Genomic DNA, 21442 nt, shown 5'->3' on the forward strand with positions numbered 1-21442 from the left:
TTACCCAGATTCATTGGCATAGTTTGAACGAACTTAACACCTGAAGCAGCCTGTGTAAGAGTTGCTCTACACCTGAAGCAGCCTGTGTAAGAGTTGCTCTACACCTGAAGCAGCCTGTGTAAGAATTGTTCTACACCTGAAGCAGCCTGTGTAAGAGTTGCTCTACACCTGAAGCAGCCTGTGTAAGAATTGTTCTACACCTGAAGCAGCCTGTGTAAGAGTTGTTCTACACCTGAAGCAGCCTGTGTAAGAATTGTTCTACACCTGAAGCAGCCTGTGTAAGAATTGTTCTACACCTGAAGCAGCCTGTGTAAGAGTTGCTCTACACCTGAAGCAGCCTGTGTAAGAATTGTTCTACACCTGAAGCAGCCTGTGTAAGAGTTGCTCTACACCTGAAGCAGCCTGTGTAAGAATTGTTCTACACCTGAAGCAGCCTGTGTAAGAATTGTTCTACACCTGAAGCAGCCTGTGTAAGAGTTGTTCTACACCTGAAGCAGCCTGTGTAAGAATTGTTCTACACCTGAAGCAGCCTGTGTAAGAGTTGTTCTACACCTGAAGCAGCCTGTGTAAGAATTGTTCTACACCTGAAGCAGCCTGTGTAAGAATTGTTCTACACCTGAAGCAGCCTGTGTAAGAGTTGTTCTACACCTGAAGCAGCCTGTATAAGAATTGTTCTACACCTGAAGCAGCCTGTGGAAGAATTGTTCTACACCTGAAGCAGCCTGTGTAAGAATTGTTCTACACCTGAAGCAGCCAGTGTAAGAGTTGTTCTACACCTGAAGCAGCCTGTGTAAGAATTGTTCTACACCTGAAGCAGCCTGTGTAAGAATTGTTCTACACCTGAAGCAGCCTGTGTAAGAATTGTTCTACACCTGAAGCAGCCTGTGTAAGAATTGTTCTACACCTGAAGCAGCCTGTGTAAGAATTGTTCTACACCTGAAGCAGCCTGTGTAAGAATTGTTCTACACCTGAAGCAGCCTGTGTAAGAATTGTTCTACACCTGAAGCAGCCTGTGTAAGAATTGTTCTACACCTGAAGCAGCCTGTGTAAGAATTGTTCTACACCTGAAGCAGCCTGTGTAAGAATTGTTCTACACCTGAAGCAGCCTGTGAAAGAATTGTTTTACACCTGAAGCAGCCTGTGTAAGAATTGTTCTGCACCTGTAGTAGCCTGTGTAAGAATTGTTCTACACCTGAAGCAGCCTGTGTAAGAATTGTTCTGCATCTGTAGTAGCCTGTGTAAGAATTGTTCTACACCTGTAGTAGCCTGTGTAAGAATTGCTCTACACCTGTAGTAGCCTGTGTAAGAATTGCTCTACACCTGTAGTAGCCTGTGTAAGAATTGTTCTACACCTGAAGCAGCCTGTGTAAGAATTGTTCTACACCTGAGGCATCCTGTGTAAGAATTGTTCTACACCTGAAGCAGCCTGTGTAAGAATTGTTCTACACCTGTAGTAGCCTGTGTAAGAATTGTTCTACACCTGAAGCAGCCTGTGTAAGAATTGTTCTACACCTGAGGCATCCTGTGTAAGAATTGTTCTACACCTGAAGCAGCCTGTGTAAGAATTGTTCTACACCTGAAGCAGCCTGTGTAAGAGTTGTTCTACACCTGAAGCAGCCTGCGATGTCTGTGAAAATAGTAACATTATTGGTAATATTTACATGAAAACTGGTAAAGGAAAATATATGAACCTAATAACCATCCTACACACTTATCTCTTAGATATAGATTATATATTTATTGCATTTGGTGATAACAACAGCATCAATTACTAATATGGATCTACTTCAAGCTTCTTGCTGCTTATTTTGGAAAAGATGAATTGACATATAATCAAATAGCTTATATATGTAACACGAACGAATCCGTCTTAATTGGTGACGTAAATCTGCCTACACCATACTGGGGAGATCCAATATCTAATAGCTATGGACATAGTTTGTTCACAAATTTATTTTAAATCACACTGTGTTAATTGGTTAAGAATCTAACGAGGACCTCAAATGTCCTGGACATAATTTTATCTTCTAATAAAGATTCTATAAATTATGTACAAGTGGACAAAGAATAAAGTTCTAGTGATCATCATTGTTTCATCCTGTTTAACATGGAATAAATGCACAAATAATGAAGAAATACAAAATTTGTAAAAAGCTGATTTAAAGAGTGACAAAAGTTATGCTTTCCGAGCAGGAATTATATCACCATAGAATAAACACAAACGAGGCCAGGACAAAGTTAAGTAGTGCAACAATCAAAACTAATATTGAATTACAATCATTGTGTCATCATGGTGTTGTGTATGTCATCATGCTGAGACATGTTATCATGTCTCAGCATGATCACATGTGGCTGTTGCAGATGTGTTGCTAACCATCAGTGAGGCACATGTGGCTGCTGCAGGTGTGTTGCCGACCACCAGTGAGGCACATGTGGCTGCTGCAGGTGTGTTGCAGTCCATCAGTGAGGCACATGTAGCTGCTGCAGATGTGTTGCAGTCCATCAGTGAAGCACATGTGGCTGCTGCAGGTGTGTTGCAGTCCATCAGTGAGGCACATGTGGCTGCTGCAGATGTGTTGCAGTCCATCAGTGAGGCACATGTGGCTGCTGCAGTCCATCAGTGAGGCACATGTGGCTGTTGCAGTCCATCAGTGAGGCACATGTGGATGTTGCAGTCCATCAGTGAGGCACATGTGGCTGTTGCAGTCCATCAGTGAGGCACATGTGGCTGTTGCAGTCCATCAGTGAGGCAAATGTGGCTGTTGCAGTCCATCAGTGAGGCAAATGTGGCTGTTGCAGTCCATCAGTGAGGCACATGTGGGTGCTGCAGTCCATCAGTGAGGCACATGTGGGTGCTGCAGTCCATCAGTGAGGCACATGTGGCTGTTGCAGTCCATCAGTGAGGCAAATGTGGCTGTTGCAGTCCATCAGTGAGGCAAATGTGGCTGTTGCAGTACATCAGTGAGGCACATGTGGCTGTTGCAGTCCATCAGTGAGGCACATGTGGCTGTTGCAGTCCATCAGTGAGGCGCATGTGGCTGCTGCAGTCCATCAGTGAGGCACATGTGGCTGCTGCAGTCCATCAGTGAGGTACATGTGGCTGCTGCAGTCCATCAGTGAGGCACATGTGGCTGTTGCAGTCCATCAGTGAGGCACATGTGGCTGCTGCAGTCCATCAGTGAGGCACATGTGGCTGTTGCAGTCCATCAGTGAGGAACATGTGGCTGCTGCAGTCCATCAGTGAGGCACATGTGGCTGTTGCAGTCCATCAGTGAGGCGCATGTGGCTGTTGCAGTCCATCAGTGAGGCACATGTGGCTGCTGCCGTCCATCAGTGAGGCACATGTGGCTGTTGCAGTCCATCAGTGAGACACATGTGGCTGCTGCAGATGTGTTGCAGTCCTTCAGTGAGGCACATGTGGCTGATGCAGATATGTTGCAGTCCATCAGTGAGGCACATGTGGCTGCTGCAGATGTGTTGCAGTCCATCAGTGAGGCACATGTGGCTGCTGCAGTCCATCAGTGAGGCACATGTGGCTGCTGCAGTCCATCAGTGAGGCACATGTGGCTGCTGCAGATGTGTTGCAGTCCTTCAGTGAGGCACATGTGGCTGCTGCAGATGTGTTGAAGTCCATCAGTGAGGTACATGTGGCGGCTGCAGATGTGTTGCAGTCCATCAGTGAGGCACATGTGGCTGCTGCAGTCCATCAGTGAGGCGCATGTGGCTGCTGCAGTCCATCAGTGAGGCACATGTGGCTGCTGCAGTCCATCAGTGAGACACATGTGGCTGCTGCAGTCCATCAGTGAAGCACATGTGGCTGTTGCAGTCCATCAGTGAGGCACATGTGGCTGCTGCAGATGTGTTGCAGTCCTTCAGTGAGGCACATGTGGCTGATGCAGATATGTTGCAGTCCATCAGTGAGGCACATGTGGCTGCTGCAGATGTGTTGCAGTCCATCAGTGAGGCACATGTGGCTGCTGTAGTCCATCAGTGAGGCACATGTGGCTGCTGCAGATGTGTTGCAGTCCTTCAGTGAGGCACATGTGGCTGCTGCAGATGTGTTGAAGTCCATCAGTGAGGTACATGTGGCTGCTGCAGATGTGTTGCAGTCCATCAGTGAGGCACATGTGGCTGCTGCAGTCCATCAGTGAGGCGCATGTGGGTGCTGCAGTCCATCAGTGAGGCACATGTGGCTGCTGCAGTCCATCAGTGAGGCACATGTGGCTGCTGCAGTCCATCAGTGAGGCGCATGTGGCTGCTGCAGTCCATCAGTGAGGCACATGTGGCTGCTGCAGTCCATCAGTGAGGCACATGTGGCTGCTGCAGTCCATCAGTGAGGCACATGTGGCTGCTGCAGTCCTTCAGTGAGGCACATGTGGCTGCTGCAGTCCATCAGTGAGGCACATGTGGCTGTTGCAGTCCATCAGTGAGGCGCATGTTGCTGTTGCAGTCCATCAGTGAGGCACATGTGGCTGCTGCAGTCCATCAGTGAGGCACATGTGGCTGCTGCAGTCCATCAGTGAGGCACATGTGGCTGCTGCAGTCCATCAGTGAGGCACAAGAACAAAGGCAACTGCAGAAGGCCTATTGGCCCATACGAGGCAGCTCCTATTTATAACCACCCAATCCCACTCATATACTTGTCCAACCCGCGCTTGAAACAATCGAGGGACACCACCTCCACCACGTTACGCGGTAATTGGTTCCACAAATCAGCAACCCTGTTACTTAACCAGTATTTACCCAAGTCTTTCCTAAATCTAAACTTATCCAATTTATTCCCATTGTTTCCTGTTCTGTCTTGTGTTCATACTTTTAATACCCTATTAATATCCCCTTTGTTATGTCCATTCACCCACTTGTAAACCTCTATCATGTCACCCCTAACTCTTCGCCTTTCCAGTGAATGCAACTTAAGCTTTGTTAATCTTTCTTCATATGAAAGATTTCTAATTTGGGGAATTAACTTAGTCATCCTACGCTGGACACGTTCAAGTGAATTAATATCCATTCTATAATATGGCGACCAAAACTGAACTGCATAATTTAAATGGGGCCTAACTAGAGCAAGATATAGCTTGAGAACCACACCAGGTGTCTTGTTACTAACGCTGCGATTAATAAATCCAAGTGTCCGATTTGCCTTATTACGATTATTTATTCATTGATCCTTTTGTTTTAAATTCTTACTAATCATAACTCCCAGATCCCAGTAACATTATTATTGCAATAATGGAAGGATTAGTTAATGATTTGGTGAGTTTGGTTTGAGCTCTGAGAGCAGAGATGGATTCCCTGCGGGAGGAGGTACGACGGCTGAGACTTCGAAAGGAAACGAAGGAGGAGACCAGTGTTGACGAGACCTCATCGTGGAGAGTAGTGAAAGACAGGGGTCTTAAGAAGACCTTGACAAGTCCGCCTACAGACGCCCAAAGGACGGCAAATTCATTTGCCGTGTTGGAGGACGAGTGCTGTAGGTCACCTGCAGCGAGGAAATCAGCGAGGAACGGCGGAGCGCAGGCCCCTCAGGCTGCTCAGACAGTTAGGGCGGTACCGAAAAGAATTTAGGTTGTGGTAGATTCCCAAGTGAGGTATTTAGACAGAACGTTTTGTGCCAGAGATAGGGGGAACAGATTAAGGGTTTGCTATCCGGGAGCTGGAATTGGTGATATTGTTGAAAACATGAATGATATTATGACGGGAAATGGGAACAAACCCATTATCTGTATTAGTGCAGGGAGTAATGATGTTGGGCGAGTTAGGAGTGAGGAACTAATACAGAGATTTAGAACATAAGAACAAAGGCAACTGCAGAAGGCCTATTGGCCCATACGAGGCAGCTCCTATTCTATAACCACCCAATCCCACTCATATACTTGTCCAACCCGCGCTTGAAACAATCGAGGGACCCCACCTCCACCACGTTACGCGGCAATTGGTTCCACAAATCTACAACCCTGTTACTGAACCAGTATTTACCCAAGTCTTTCCTAAATCTAAACTTATCCAATTTATACCCATTATTTCGTGTTCTGTCCTGTGTTGATACTTTTAATACCCTATTAATATCCCCCTTGTTATGTCCATTCACCCACTTGTAAACCTCTATCATGTCGCCCCTAACTCTTCGCCTTTCCAGTGAATGCAACTTAAGCTTTGTTAATCTTTCTTCATATGAAAGATTTCTAATTTGGGGAATTAACTTAGTCATCCTACGCTGGACACGTTCAAGTGAATTTATATCCATTCTATAATATGGCGACCAAAACTGAACTGCATAATCTAAATGGGGCCTAACTAGAGCAAGATATAGCTTGAGAACCACACCAGGTGTCTTGTTACTAACGCTGCGATTAATAAATCCAAGTGTCCGATTTGCCTTATTACGAACATTTATGCATTGATCCTTTTGTTTTAAATTCTTACTAATCATAACTCCCAGATCCCTTTCGCAATCCGACTTCGCAATCACAACACCATCTAGCTCGTATCTTGTACATAAGAACATAAGAACAAAGGTAACTGCAGAAGGCCTATTGGCCCATACGAGGCAGCTCCTATTCTATAACCACCCAATCCCACTCATATACTTGTCCAACCCGTGCTTGAAACAATCGAGGGACCCCACCTCCACAATGTTACGCGGCAATTGGTTCCACAAATCAACAACCCTGTTACTGAACCAGTATTTACCCAAGTCTTTCCTAAATCTAAACTTATCCAATTTATATCCATTGTTTCGTGTTCTGTCCTGTGTTGATACTTTTAATACCCTATTAATATCCCCCCGGTTATGTCCATTCATCCACTTGTAAACCTCTATCATGTCACCCCTAACTCTTCGCCTTTCCAGTGAATGCAACTTAAGCTTTGTTAATCTTTCTTCATATGAAAGATTTCTAATTTGGGGAATTAACTTAGTCATCCTACGCTGGACACGTTCAAGTGAATTTATATCCATTCTATAATATGGCGACCAAAACTGAACTGCATAATCTAAATGGGGCCTAACTAGAGCAAGATATAGCTTGAGAACCACACCAGGTGTCTTGTTACTAACGCTGCGATTAATAAATCCAAGTGTCCGATTTGCCTTATTACGAACATTTATGCATTGATCCTTTTGTTTTAAATTCTTACTAATCATAACTCCCAGATCCCTTTCGCAATCCGACTTCGCAATCACAACACCATCTAGCTCGTATCTTGTACATAAGAACATAAGAACAAAGGTAACTGCAGAAGGCCTATTGGCCCATACGAGGCAGCTCCTATTCTATAACCACCCAATCCCACTCATATACTTGTCCAACCCGCGCTTGAAACAATCGAGGGACCCCACCTCCACCACGTTACGCGGCAATTGGTTCCACAAATCTACAACCCTGTTACTGAACCAGTATTTACCCAAGTCTTTCCTAAATCTAAACTTATCCAATTTATACCCATTATTTCGTGTTCTGTCCTGTGTTGATACTTTTAATACCCTATTAATATCCCCCTTGTTATGTCCATTCACCCACTTGTAAACCTCTATCATGTCGCCCCTAACTCTTCGCCTTTCCAGTGAATGCAACTTAAGCTTTGTTAATCTTTCTTCATATGAAAGATTTCTAATTTGGGGAATTAACTTAGTCATCCTACGCTGGACACGTTCAAGTGAATTTATATCCATTCTATAATATGGCGACCAAAACTGAACTGCATAATCTAAATGGGGCCTAACTAGAGCAAGATATAGCTTGAGAACCACACCAGGTGTCTTGTTACTAACGCTGCGATTAATAAATCCAAGTGTCCGATTTGCCTTATTACGAACATTTATGCATTGATCCTTTTGTTTTAAATTCTTACTAATCATAACTCCCAGATCCCTTTCGCAATCCGACTTCGCAATCACAACACCATCTAGCTCGTATCTTGTACATAAGAACATAAGAACAAAGGTAACTGCAGAAGGCCTATTGGCCCATACGAGGCAGCTCCTATTCTATAACCACCCAATCCCACTCATATACTTGTCCAACCCGTGCTTGAAACAATCGAGGGACCCCACCTCCACAATGTTACGCGGCAATTGGTTCCACAAATCAACAACCCTGTTACTGAACCAGTATTTACCCAAGTCTTTCCTAAATCTAAACTTATCCAATTTATATCCATTGTTTCGTGTTCTGTCCTGTGTTGATACTTTTAATACCCTATTAATATCCCCCCGGTTATGTCCATTCATCCACTTGTAAACCTCTATCATGTCACCCCTAACTCTTCGCCTTTCCAGTGAATGCAACTTAAGCTTTGTTAATCTTTCTTCATATGAAAGATTTCTAATTTGGGGAATTAACTTAGTCATCCTACGCTGGACACGTTCAAGTGAATTTATATCCATTCTATAATATGGCGACCAAAACTGAACTGCATAATCTAAATGGGGCCTAACTAGAGCAAGATATAGCTTGAGAACCACACCAGGTGTCTTGTTACTAACGCTGCGATTAATAAATCCAAGTGTCCGATTTGCCTTATTACGAACATTTATGCATTGATCCTTTTGTTTTAAATTCTTACTAATCATAACTCCCAGATCCCTTTCGCAATCCGACTTCGCAATCACAACACCATCTAGCTCGTATCTTGTACATAAGAACATAAGAACAAAGGTAACTGCAGAAGGCCTATTGGCCCATACGAGGCAGCTCCTATTCTATAACCACCCAATCCCACTCATATACTTGTCCAACCCGCGCTTGAAACAATCGAGGGACCCCACCTCCACCACGTTACGCGGCAATTGGTTCCACAAATCTACAACCCTGTTACTGAACCAGTATTTACCCAAGTCTTTCCTAAATCTAAACTTATCCAATTTATACCCATTATTTCGTGTTCTGTCCTGTGTTGATACTTTTAATACCCTATTAATATCCCCCTTGTTATGTCCATTCACCCACTTGTAAACCTCTATCATGTCGCCCCTAACTCTTCGCCTTTCCAGTGAATGCAACTTAAGCTTTGTTAATCTTTCTTCATATGAAAGATTTCTAATTTGGGGAATTAACTTAGTCATCCTACGCTGGACACGTTCAAGTGAATTTATATCCATTCTATAATATGGCGACCAAAACTGAACTGCATAATCTAAATGGGGCCTAACTAGAGCAAGATATAGCTTGAGAACCACACCAGGTGTCTTGTTACTAACGCTGCGATTAATAAATCCAAGTGTCCGATTTGCCTTATTACGAACATTTATGCATTGATCCTTTTGTTTTAAATTCTTACTAATCATAACTCCCAGATCCCTTTCGCAATCCGACTTCGCAATCACAACACCATCTAGCTCGTATCTTGTACATAAGAACATAAGAACAAAGGTAACTGCAGAAGGCCTATTGGCCCATACGAGGCAGCTCCTATTCTATAACCACCCAATCCCACTCATATACTTGTCCAACCCGTGCTTGAAACAATCGAGGGACCCCACCTCCACAATGTTACGCGGCAATTGGTTCCACAAATCAACAACCCTGTTACTGAACCAGTATTTACCCAAGTCTTTCCTAAATCTAAACTTATCCAATTTATATCCATTGTTTCGTGTTCTGTCCTGTGTTGATACTTTTAATACCCTATTAATATCCCCCCGGTTATGTCCATTCATCCACTTGTAAACCTCTATCATGTCACCCCTAACTCTTCGCCTTTCCAGTGAATGCAACTTAAGCTTTGTTAATCTTTCTTCATATGAAAGATTTCTAATTTGGGGAATTAACTTAGTCATCCTACGCTGGACACGTTCAAGTGAATTTATATCCATTCTATAATATGGCGACCAAAACTGAACTGCATAATCTAAATGGGGCCTAACTAGAGCAAGATATAGCTTGAGAACCACACCAGGTGTCTTGTTACTAACGCTGCGATTAATAAATCCAAGTGTCCGATTTGCCTTATTACGAACATTTATGCATTGATCCTTTTGTTTTAAATTCTTACTAATCATAACTCCCAGATCCCTTTCGCAATCCGACTTCGCAATCACAACACCATCTAGCTCGTATCTTGTAACTCTATCATCATTACCTAACCTCAGAACTTTACATTTATCAGCATTAAACTGCATCTGCCAATCCTTTGACCATTTCAAAACCCTATCTAGATCAACTTGAAGTGATAGTGAGTCCTCCTCCGAATTAATTTCCCTACCGATTTTCGTATCATCGGCAAATTTGCAAATGTTGCTACTCAAACCTGAATCTAAATCATTTATATATATTATAAACAACAGAGGTCCCAGGACAGAGCCTTGAGGCACTCCACTTACAACATTTTCCCACTCTGACTTGATTCCATTTATACTAACTCTCTGTTTCCTTTGGTATAGCCATGCCCTAATCCAGCTTAATATAGCACCCCCAATACCATGAGACTCTATTTTTTTAATCAGTCTTTCATGTGGCACTGTATCAAAAGCTTTGCTAAAGTCAAGGTATACAACATCGCAATCCTTACCACTATCAACTGCCTCAACAATGCTAGAATAAAAAGATAACAAATTTGTTAAACATGAACGGCCATTTATAAAACCATGTTGCGACTCAATTATTAATTTATGTTTTTCAAGATGAAGACGAATTTTATTTGCTATTATAGATTCGAGTAACTTTCCCACAATAGACGTTAGGCTAATTGGTCGATAGTTAGACGCAAGTGATCTATCTCCTTTCTTAAAAACTGGTATCACATTAGCAACTTTCCAAAACTCTGGCACTCTGCCTGACTCTATTGATTTATTAAATATGGTTGACAGTGGGTCACAAAGCTCCTCTTTGCATTCTTTAAGCACCCTAGCAAACACTTCATCCGGCCCTGGGGATTTGTTTGGTTTGAGTTTTACTATTTGTTTAAGAACATCCTCCCTGGTAACTGCTAAACTCGTCAACCTGTCCTCGTCCCCACCCACATAGACTTGTTCGGCTGAAGGCATATTGTTAAGTTCCTCTTTAGTAAATACAGATACAAAATATTTATTAAAAATACTACTCATCTCTTCATCACTATCTGTTATTTGACCTGTCTCAGTTTTTAATGGACCTATCCTTTCCCTAGTCTTAGTACGATATAACTGAAAAAACCCTTTAGGATTTGTCTTTGCTTGCCCTGCTATGCGAACTTCATAGTTTCTTTTTGCTTTCCTTATCTCTTTTTTAACATTTCTAACCAGTTGTACGAATTCCTGTTCTAAAGTGACCTCCCCATTTTTAATCCTTTTGTACCAAGCTCTCTTTTTACCTATAAGGTTCTTCAAATTCTTTGTTATCCACTTTGGGTCATTAGTATACGATCTATTCAATTTGTATGGTATACTACGTTCCTGTGCTTTGTTTAGAATATTCTTAAATAAGTTATATATTGAATCCACATCGAAATCCCCATTTAAGTCACCTATCGCTGGGTTCATGTCTCGCTCCAAGACCGGCCCACACCCCATACCCAAGCCTTTCCAATCAATTTGACCCAAAAAATTTCTTAGGCTATTAAAATCAGCTTTTCGAAAATCTGGCACTTTAACAGAATTTTCTCCTACTGGTCTATTCCATTCTATGCTAAATCTGATTTCTTTGTGATCACTGCTCCCTAGCTCACTCCCTATTTCGATGTCATTAATTTGCGTTTCCCTGTTAGTTAACACTAAATCTAAAATATTATTTTCCCGTGTTGGTTCCTTAATGTGTTGCGTAAGAAAGCAATCGTCAATTAATTCTAGAAAATCTTCTGCTTCACTATTCCCTGTTTTGTTCAACCAGTTTATTCCGCTAAAATTAAAGTCACCCATGACATAAATACTGTTAGATCTAGATGCTCTAGATATTTCATCCCATAGATGCTTTGCTTCCATTCTGTCTAAATTTGGTGGCCTATATATTACTCCTATTATAATATTATTAGCTTTTTCGTTTAATTCAATCCAAATAGTTTCTGTGTGTGGCTCTGTTTTGATTCCCTCTTTGAGACTACATTTCAAATTATCCCTAACATATATGGCTACTCCACCTCCTCGTCTAATATATCTATCTGTGTGAAATAGTTTAAATCCATATATTTGATATTCAGCTAATAGTTCTCTATTTTCTACATTCATCCACGTTTCGGTAAGTGCAATAATATCTATTTTTTCTGTGCAGACAAGAGCATTTAATTCGTTAATTTTATTTCTTAGACTTCTACTGTTAGTGTAATATACCCTAAGTGAATTGTTATTTTGCGGACCTTCTCTTTCCCTGATCGTTTTGCCAATTCCTTTCTCCCACAAACACATACTTTTATTACCTCCTTCCTCCAAATCAATTCCCATACCTCTATCTACTAACAGTTTAAACCCAAACAAACACCTCTAACCACTTCTTCTAGCGAGTTCGCAACAGCAACAACCCCAGCTCTCGATAGATGCACCCCATCACGAGCATACATTTCATTTCTTCCATAGAAGTGTTCCCAGTTGTCTATGAAAGATATTGCATTTGATTTGCAATATCTTTCCAGCCGGCAATTGACACCAAGTGCCCTCGATATCCATTCATTTCCCACTCCCTTTCTTGGAAGAATGCCACATATGATCGGGATTCCTCCCTTGCTCCTAACTAACTCTATGGCTGTTTTATACCTCTGAATCAGTTCCTCACTCCTGACTCGACCAACATCATTTCCTCCCACGCTAATGCAAATAATGGGATTGTTCCCATTACCAGCCATAATATCATTCATGTTGTTTATAATATCACCAATGCCAGCTCCGGGATAGCAAACCTTTTATTACCTGTAGTACCTGTTCCCCCTATCTCTAGCACAAAACGTTCTATCCAAATACCTTATCTGGGAATCTCCCACAACTAATGTTTGCTTAGGTACTTCCTTTACTTTCTGAGGGGCCTGCGCTTCCTTTCTCTTCGTTGCTTTCCCTTTTGCGCAATCCACAGTCTCTCCACAGCACTCGTCCTCCAAAACGTCAAATGAATTTGACGTTTTGTCAAATTAATTAATTTATGTTTTTCAAGATGAAGACGAATTTTATTTGCTATTATAGATTCGAGTAACTTTCCCACAATAGACGTTAGGCTAATTGGTCGATAGTTAGACGCAAGTGATCTATCTCCTTTCTTAAAAACTGGTATCACATTAGCAACTTTCCAAAACTCTGGCACTCTGCCTGACTCTATTGATTTATTAAATATGGTTGACAGTGGGTCACAAAGCTCCTCTTTGCATTCTTTAAGCACCCTAGCAAACACTTCATCCGGCCCTGGGGATTTGTTTGGTTTGAGTTTTACTATTTGTTTAAGAACATCCTCCCTGGTAACTGCTAAACTCGTCAACCTGTCCTCGTCCCCACCCACATAGACTTGTTCGGCTGAAGGCATATTGTTAAGTTCCTCTTTAGTAAATACAGATACAAAATATTTATTAAAAATACTACTCATCTCTTCATCACTATCTGTTATTTGACCTGTCTCAGTTTTTAATGGACCTATCCTTTCCCTAGTCTTAGTACGATATAACTGAAAAAACCCTTTAGGATTTGTCTTAGCTTGCCCTGCTATGCGAACTTCATAGTTTCTTTTTGCTTTCCTTATCTCTTTTTTAACATTTCTAACCAGTTGTACGAATTCCTGTTCTAAAGTGACCTCCCCATTTTTAATCCTTTTGTACCAAGCTCTCTTTTTACCTATAAGGTTCTTCAAATTCTTTGTTATCCACTTTGGGTCATTAGTATTCGATCTATTCAATTTGTATGGTATACTACGTTCCTGTGCTTTGTTTAGAATATTCTTAAATAAGTTATATATTGAATCCACATCGAAATCCCCATTTAAGTCACCTATCGCTGGGTTCATGTCTCGCTCCAAGACCGGCCCACACCCCATACCCAAGACTTTCCAATCAATTTGACCCAAAAAATTTCTTAGGCTATTAAAATCAGCTTTTCGAAAATCTGGCACTTTAACAGAATTTTCTCCTACTGGTCTATTCCATTCTATGCTAAATCTGATTTCTTTGTGATCACTGTTCCCTAGCTCACTCCCTATTTCGATGTCATTAATTTGCGTTTCCCTGTTAGTTAACACTAAATCTAAAATATTATTTTCCCGTGTTGGTTCCAAAATGTGTTGCGTAAGAAAGCAATCGTCAATTAATTCTAGAAAATCTTCTGCTTCACTATTCCCTGTTTTGTTCAACCAGTTTATTCCGCTAAAATTAAAGTCACCCATGACATAAATACTGTTAGATCTAGATGCTCTAGATATTTCATCCCATAGATGCTTTGCTTCCATTCTGTCTAAATTTGGTGGCCTATATATTACTCCTATTATAATATTATTAGCTTTTTCGTTTAATTCAATCCAAATAGTTTCTGTGTGTGGCTCTGTTTTGATTCCCTCTTTGAGACTACATTTCAAATTGTCCCTAACATATATGGCTACTCCACCTCCTCGTCTAATATATCTATCTGTGTGAAATAGTTTAAATCCATATATTTGATATTCAGCTAATAGTTCTCTATTTTCTACATTCATCCACTCTGTAACTCTATCATCATTACCTAACCTCAGAACTTTACATTTATCAGCATTAAACTGCATTTGCCAATCCTTTGACCATTTCAAAACCCTATCTAGATCAACTTGAAGTGATAGTGAGTCCTCCTCGGAATTAATTTCCCTACCGATTTTCGTATCATCGGCAAATTTGCAAATGTTGCTACTCAAACCTGAATCTAAATCATTTATATATATTATAAACAACAGAGGTCCCAGGACAGAGCCTTGAGGCACTCCACTTACAACATTTTCCCACTCTGACTTGATTCCATTTATACTAACTCTCTGTTTCCTTTGGTATAGCCATGCCCTAATCCAGCTTAATATAGCACCCCCAATACCATGAGACTCTATCTTTTTAATCAGTCTTTCATGTGGCACTGTATCAAAAGCTTTGCTAAAGTCAAGGTATACAACATCGCAATCCTTACCACTATCAACTGCCTCAACAATGCTAGAATAAAAAGATAACAAATTTGTTAAACATGAACGGCCATTTATAAAACCATGTTGCGATTCAATTATTAATTTATGTTTTTCAAGATGAAGACGAATTTTATTTGCTATTATGGATTCGAGTAACTTTCCCACAATAGACGTTAGGCTAATTGGTCGATAGTTAGACGCAAGTGATCTATCTCCTTTCTTAAAAACTGGTATCACATTAGCAACTTTCCAAAACTCTGGCACTCTGCCTGACTCTATTGATTTATTAAATATGGTTGACAGTGGGTCACAAAGCTCCTCTTTGCATTCTTTAAGCACCCTGGCAAACACTTCATCCGGCCCTGGGGATTTGTTTGGTTTGAGTTTTACTATTTGTTTAAGAACATCCTCCCTGGTAACTGTTAAACTCGTCAACCTGTCCTCGTCCCCACCCACATAGACTTGTTCGGCTGAAGGCATATTGTTAAGTTCCTCTCAGCCTTAGGACAGCCAATAAATTAGTTAGGAGCAAGGGAGGAATCCCGATCATATGTGGCATTCTTCCAAGAAAGGGAGTGGGAAATGAATGGATGTCGAGGGCACTTGGTGTCAATTGCCGGCTGGAAAGATATTGCAAATCAAATGCAATATCTTTCATAGACAACTGGGAACGCTTCTATGGCAGAAATGAAATGTATGCTCGTGATGGGGTGCATCTATCGAGGGCTGGGGTTGTTGCTGTTGCGAACTCGTTGGAACCAGTGGTTAGAGGTGTTTGTTTGAGTTTAAACTGTTAGTAGATAGTGGTATGGGAATTGATTTGGAGGAAGGAGGTAATAAAAGTATGTGTTTGTGGGAGAAAAGAATTGGCAAAATGATCAGGGAATGAAAAGGGCCTCAAAATAACAATTCACTTAGGATATATTACACTAACAGTAGAAGTCTAAGAAATAAAATTAATGAATTAAATGCTCTTGTCTGCACAGAAAAAATAGATATTATTGCACTTACCGAAACGTGGATGACCGTAGAAAATAGAGAACTATTAGCTGAATATCAGATAAATGGATGTAAACTATTTCACACAGATAGATATATTAGACGAGGAGGGGGAGTAGCCATATATGTTAGGGACAATTTGAAATGTAGTCTCAAAGAGGGAATCAAAACTGAGCCACACAGAAACTATTTGGATAGAATTAAACGAAAAAGCAAATAATATTATAATAGGAGTTATATATAGGCCACCAAATTTAGACAGAATGGAAGCAAAGCATCTATGGAATGAAATATCTAGAGCATCTATATCTAACAGAATTTATGTCATGGGTGACTTTAATTTTAGTGAAATAAACTGGGTGAACAAAACAGGGAATAGTGAAGCAGATTTTCTAGAATTAATTGACGATTGCTTTCTTACGCAACACATTAAGGAACCAATACGGGAAAATAATATTTTAGATTTAGTGTTAACTAACAGGGAAACACAAATTAATGACATCGAAATAGGGAGTGAGCTAGGGAACAGTGATCACAAAGAAATCAGATTTAGCATAGAATGGAATAGACCTGTAGGAGAAAATTCTGTTAAAGTGCCAGATTTTCGAAAAGCTGATTTTAATAGCCTAAGAAATTTTTTGGGTCAAATAGATTGGAAACTCTTGGGTATGGGGTGTGGGCCGGTCTTAGAGCGAGACATGAACCCAGCGATAGGTGACGTAAAAGGGGATTTCGATGTGAATTTAATATGTAACTTATTTAAGAATATTCTAAACAAAGCACAGGAACGTTGTATACCATACAAATTGAATAGGTCGAATACTAATGACCCAAAGTGGATAACAAATAATTTAAAGAACCTTATAGGTAAAAAGAGAGCTTGGTACAAAAGGATTAAGAATGGGGAAGTCAGGTTAGAACAGGAATTCATACAACTGGTTAGAAATGTTAAAAAAGAGATAAGGAAAGCAAAAAGAAACTATGAAGTTCGCATAGCAGAGCAAGCAAAGTCAAATCCTAAAGGGTTTTTTCAGTTATATCGAACTAAGACTAGAGAAAGGATAGGTCCATTAAAATCTGAGACAAGTCAAATAACGGATAATGACAAGGAGATGAGTAGTATTTTTAACAAATATTTTATATCTGTATTTACTAAAGAAGAACTTAACAATATGCCTTCAGCCGAACAAGTCTATGTGGGTGGGGATGAGGACAGGTTGACTAGTTTAGCAGTTACCAGGGAGGATGTAATTAAACAATTAGAAAAACTAAAACCAAACAAATCCCCAGGGCCGGATGAAGTGTTTGCCAGGGTGCTCAAATAATGCAAAGAGGAGCTTTCCGAGCCACTGTCTACCATATTTAATAAATCAATAGAGTCAGGCAGAGTGCCAGAGTCATGGAAGGTAGCTAATGTGGTACCAATTTTTAAGAAAGGAGATAGATCACTTGCGTCAAACTATCGGCCAATAAGCCTAACGTCTATTGTAGGAAAGTTACTTGAATCAATAATTGCAAATACAATTCGTCTCCATCTTGAAAAATATAAATTAATAAATGAGTCACAACATGGTTTTACAAATGGCCGTTCAAATTTAACAAATTTGCTAACTTTTTATTCCAGCATAGTTGAGGCAGTTGATAGTGGTAAGGATTGTGATGTTGTGTACCTTGATTTTAGCAAAGCTTTTGATACAGTGCCACATGAAAGACTAATTAAAAAAATAGAGGCTCATGGTATTGGGGGTGCTATATTAACTTGGATTAGGGCATGGCTATTCCAAAGGAAACAGAGAGTTAGTATAAATGGGGTTAAGTCAGAGTGGGATAATGTTGTTAGTGGAGTACCTCAGGGCTCTGTCCTGGGCCCTCTGTTGTTTATAATATATATAAATGATTTAAATTCAGGTTTCAGTAGCAACATTTGCAAATTTGCCGATGATACGAAAATCGGTAGGGAAATTAATTCTGAGGAGGACTCACTATCACTTCAAGTTGATCTAGATAAGGTTTTGAAATGGTCAAATGATTGACAAATACAGTTTAATGCTGATAAATGTAAAGTTCTGAGGCTAGGTAATGAAGATAGAGTTACAAGATAAGAACATAAGAACATAAGAACAAAGGTAACTGCAGAAGGCCTATTGGCCCATACGAGGCAGCTCCTATTCTGTAACCACCCAATCCCACTCATATACTTGTCCAACCCGCGCTTGAAACAATCGAGGGACCCCACCTCCACCACGTTACGCGGCAATTGGTTCCACAAATCTACAACCCTGTTACTGAACCAGTATTTACCCAAGTCTTTCCTAAATCTAAACTTATCCAATTTATACCCATTGTTTCGTGTTCTGTCCTGTGTTGATACTTTTAATACCCTATTAATATCCCCCTTGTTATGTCCATTCACCCACTTGTAAACCTCTATCATGTCGCCCCTAACTCTTCGCCTTTCCAGTGAATGCAACTTAAGCTTTGTTAATCTTTCTTCATATGAAAGATTTCTAATTTGGGGAATTAACTTAGTCATCCTACACTGGACACGTTCAAGTGAATTTATATCCATTCTATAATATGGCGACCAAAACTGAACTGCATAATCTAAATGGGGCCTAACTAGAGCAAGATATAGCTTGAGAACCACACCAGGTGTCTTGTCACTAACGCTGCGATTAATAAATCCAAGTGTCCGATTTGCCTTATTACGAACATTTATGCATTGATCCTTTTGTTTTAAATTCTTACTAATCATAACTCCCAGATCCCTTTCGCAATCCGACTTCGCAATCACAACACCATCTAGCTCGTAACTTGTAACTCTATCATCATTACCTAACCTCAGAACTTTACATTTATCAGCATTAAACTGCATCTGCCAATCCTTTGACCATTTCAAAACCCTATCTAGATCAACTTGAAGTGATAGTGAGTCCTCCTCCGAATTAATTTCCCTACCGATTTTCGTATCATCGGCAAATTTGCAAATGTTGCTACTCAAACCTGAATCTAAATCATTTATATATATTATAAACAACAGAGGTCCCAGGACAGAGCCTTGAGGCACTCCACTTACAACATTTTCCCACTCTGACTTGATTCCATTTATACTAACTCTCTGTTTCCTTTGGTATAGCCATGCCCTAATCCAGCTTAATATAGCACCCCCAATACCATGAGACTCTATCTTTTTAATCAGTCTTTCATGTGGCACTGTATCAAAAGCTTTGCTAAAGTCAAGGTATACAACATCGCAATCCTTACCACTATCAACTGCCTCAACAATGCTAGAATAAAAAGATAACAAATTTGTTAAACATGAACGGCCATTTATAAAACCATGTTGCGACTCAATTATTAATTTATGTTTTTCAAGATGAAGACGAATTTTATTTGCTATTATGGATTCGAGTAACTTTCCCACAATAGACGTAAGGCTAATTGGTCGATAGTTAGACGCAAGTGATCTATCTCCTTTCTTAAAAACTGGTATCACATTAGCAACTTTCCAAAACTCTGGCACTCTGCCTGACTCCATTGATTTATTAAATATGGTTGACAGTGGGTCACAAAGCTCCTCTTTGCATTCTTTAAGCACCCTGGCAAACACTTCATCCGGCCCTGGGGATTTGTTTGGTTTGAGTTTTACTATTTGTTTAAGAACATCCTCCCTGGTAACTGCTAAACTCGTCAACCGGTCCTCGTCCCCACCCACATAGACTTGTTCGGCTGAAGGCATATTGTTAAGTTCCTCTTTAGTAAATACAGATACAAAATATTTATTAAAAATACTACTCATCTCTTCATCACTATCTGTTATTTGACCTGTCTCAGTTTTTAATGGACCTATCCTTTCCCTAGTCTTAGTACGATATAACTGAAAAAACCCTTTAGGATTTGTCTTTGCTTGCCCTGCTATGCGAACTTCATAGTTTCTTTTTGCTTTCCTTATCTCTTTTTTAACATTTCTAACCAGTTGTACGAATTCCTGTTCTAAAGTGACCTCCCCATTTTTAATCCTTTTGTACCAAGCTCTCTTTTTACCTATAAGGTTCTTCAAATTCTTTGTTATCCACTTTGGGTCATTAGTATTCGATCTATTCAATTTGTATGGTATACTACGTTCCTGTGCTTTGTTTAGAATATTCTTAAATAAGTTATATATTGAATCCACATCGAAATCCCCATTTAAGTCACCTATCGCTGGGTTTATGTCTCGCTCCAAGACCGGCCCACACCCCATACCCAAGACTTTCCAATCAATTTGACCCAAAAAATTTCTTAGGCTATTAAAATCAGCTTTTCGAAAATCTGGCACTTTAACAGAATTTTCTCCTACTGGTCTATTCCATTCTATGCTAAATCTGATTTCTTTGTGATCACTGCTCCCTAGCCCACTCCCTATTTCGATGTCATTAATTTGCCTTTCCCTGTAAGTTAACACTAAATCTAAAATATTATTTTCCCGTGTTGGTTCCTTAATGTGTTGCGTAAGAAAGCAATCGTCAATTAATTCTAGAAAATCTTCTGCTTCACTATTCCCTGTTTTGTTCAACCAGTTTATTCCGCTAAAATTAAAGTCACCCATGACATAAATACTGTTAGATCTAGATGCTCTAGATATTGCATTTTGCAAATCAAATGCAATATCTTTCATAGACAACTGGGAACACTTCTATGGAAGAAATGAAATGTATGCTCGTGATGGGGTGCATCTATCGAGAGCTGGGGTTGTTGCTGTTGCGAACTCGCTAGAAGAAGTGGTTAGAGGTGTTTGTTTGGGTTTAAACTGTTAGTAGATAGAGGTATGGGAATTGATTTGGAGGAAGGAGGTAATAAAAGTATGTGTTTGTGGGAGAAAGGAATTGGCAAAACGATCAGGGAAAGAGAAGGTCCGCAAAATAACAATTCACTTAGGGTATATTACACTAACAGTAGAAGTCTAAGAAATAAAATTAACGAATTAAATGCTCTTGTCTGCACAGAAAAAATAGATATTATTGCACTTACCGAAACGTGGATGAATGTAGAAAATAGAGAACTATTAGCTGAATATCAAATATATGGATTTAAACTATTTCACACAGATAGATATATTAGACGAGGAGGTGGAGTAGCCATATATGTTAGGGACAATTTGAAATGTAGTCTCAAAGAGGGAATCAAAACAGAGCCACACACAGAAACTATTTGGATTGAATTAAACGAAAAAGCTAATAATATTATAATAGGAGTAATATATAGGCCACCAAATTTAGACAGAATGGAAGCAAAGCATCTATGGGATGAAATATCTAGAGCATCTAGATCTAACAGTATTTATGTCATGGGTGACTTTAATTTTAGCGGAATAAACTGGTTGAACAAAACAGGGAATAGTGAAGCAGAAGATTTTCTAGAATTAATTGACGATTGCTTTC

At 40.1% G+C, this 21442-nt stretch overlaps 1 protein-coding gene across 1 annotated transcript in view; it reads right to left on the bottom strand.

Moving 5' to 3' along the window:
• Positions 1 to 21442, bottom strand: part of LOC138358186 (26S proteasome non-ATPase regulatory subunit 10-like) — a 64388-nt gene that overhangs the window by 1159 nt on the left and 41787 nt on the right. The window lies entirely within an intron of this gene.

The sequence above is a fragment of the Procambarus clarkii genome, chromosome 82 (assembly GCF_040958095.1).
Source record: "Procambarus clarkii isolate CNS0578487 chromosome 82, FALCON_Pclarkii_2.0, whole genome shotgun sequence".
Lineage (NCBI taxonomy): Eukaryota > Metazoa > Arthropoda > Malacostraca > Decapoda > Cambaridae > Procambarus > Procambarus clarkii.